Below are 1,876 nucleotides of genomic sequence, written 5' to 3' on the forward strand. Positions count from 1 at the left end.
TGTGTGTGCGTGCCTGTGTGTGTGTGCATGCCTGTGTGTGCCTGTGTGTGTGTGTGCATGTGTGTGCATGTGTGCGTGCCTGTGTGTGTGTGCCTGTGTGTGCGTGCCTGTGTGTGTGTGCGTGCCTGTGTGTGCGTGTGCGTGTGTGTGCATGCCTGTGTGTGTGTGCGCGCGTGCCTGTGTGTCTGTGTGTGTGTGCGTGTGTGCGTGCCTGTGTGTGTGTCCGCGTGTGTGCGCCTGTGTGTGTGCGTGTGTGCCTGTGTGTGTGTGTATGCGTGTGTGTGCCTGTGTGTGTGCGTGTGTGCCTGTGTGTGTGCGCGTGTGTGGGGGTGCCTGTGTGTGGGGGGGTGCCTGTGTGTGTGTCCGCGTGTGTGCGCCTGTGTGTGTGCGCCTGTGTGTGTATGCGTGTGTGTGCCTGTGTGTGTGTGTGTGTGCCTGTGTGTGTGCGCGTGTGTGGGGGTGCCTGTGGGGGGGGGTGCCTGTGTGTGTGTGTGTGTGCCTGTGTGTGTGTGTGCGTGTGGGTGCCTGTGTGTGTGCCTGTGTGCGTGCCTGTGTGTATACCTGTGCCTGTGTGTGTGTGCATGTCTGTGTGTGCCTGTGTGTGCGTGTGTGTGTGTGCCTGTGTGTGCGTGTGTGTGTGTGCCTGTGTGTGCGTGTGTGTGTGTGTGTGCCTGTGTGTGTGTGTGTGTGCCTGTGTGTGTGTGTATGTGTGTGTGTTTTGGAATGAGGGATCCTCTGGGCTGATTTTCTGCTTGAAAACATCACAGAATTTCCGATACTGGAAAGGACCTCAAAGGTCATTTAATACAGTTTATTTTGCAGATGGGGACTCAATCTAAGGCCCAGAGAGGGGAAGCGACTGTACCAATGTCCTTTCTGTAGATTTTTCCATCTCAGTTAGGCCCCAGGTCTTCTGATTCCATTTTGGTACCATCCTACACTGTCTGGTTTCACAGGAGGGCCTGTGAATAAGAGGAAGACCCTCAGTGACAGGGACTGACAGTGGCTGCAATAATAGGTTCAAATATCCCGACTAAGGTGAGGACGACAGAGGACGGGGCAGCTTTTCGTTCTGTCATACAGAGGGTTGCCAAGAGTTGGAGCTGGCCCGATGGCACCTAACAACAACAGTGCTGCCCAGTCTTGGTCTGTACTCGTTCTAAGAGATCCAGGAAGCCTTTTGCCTGGATAGACCTTTGCCAAAAATCGGTTCTGAGCATTCATTCTTCAACAAGGACTTACTGGGTACCTACTATGCGCCAGGCACTATTAGAAGCGCTGTGAATACGATGAACAAGACAGATACTTCCCCTCCTTCTGGAGCTTACGTCGTTAGTGGGGGAGATAGACCCATAAAAAGTACCTAAACGAGATCTCTTCAGATGCTGGGAAGGACATAAAACAGGGTAGTAGAGGTGGAAGGAGCCCTGGTGGCACAGTGGTTAAAACTGCTCGGCTGCTAACCAAAAGGTCAGCGGTTCGAACCCACCAGCCGCTCTGTGGGAGAAAGAGTGGCAGTCGGCTTCGGAAAAAGATTACAGCCTTGGAAACCCTATAGGCAGGTCTATTCTGTCCTACAGGGTCGCTATGAGCCACAATCGACTGGACGGCAGTGGGTTTGGGTTGGTTAGTGGAGGTGGGCTTTCGATGGAGCGGTGAGAAAAAGCTGTACTTCAATTCTCACTCTAACCCTTAGAGGCTATGGGCACGCCCGTTCTGCCTCTAAGAAAAGTGACGTTCAAAAGTGGTCAAGGTGTGGTGAGTAGTGTCTGGGGTCTTAAAAGCCTGTGAGCGGCCATCTAAGGCACTCCACTGGTCTCATCCCTTCGTGAGCAAGGGAGAATGAAGAGAACAGGATACAAGGAAAAGATTAGTC

This window comes from Trichechus manatus, unplaced genomic scaffold (genome assembly GCF_000243295.1).
Source record: "Trichechus manatus latirostris isolate Lorelei unplaced genomic scaffold, TriManLat1.0 scaffold00014, whole genome shotgun sequence".
NCBI classification, from domain to species: domain Eukaryota; kingdom Metazoa; phylum Chordata; class Mammalia; order Sirenia; family Trichechidae; genus Trichechus; species Trichechus manatus.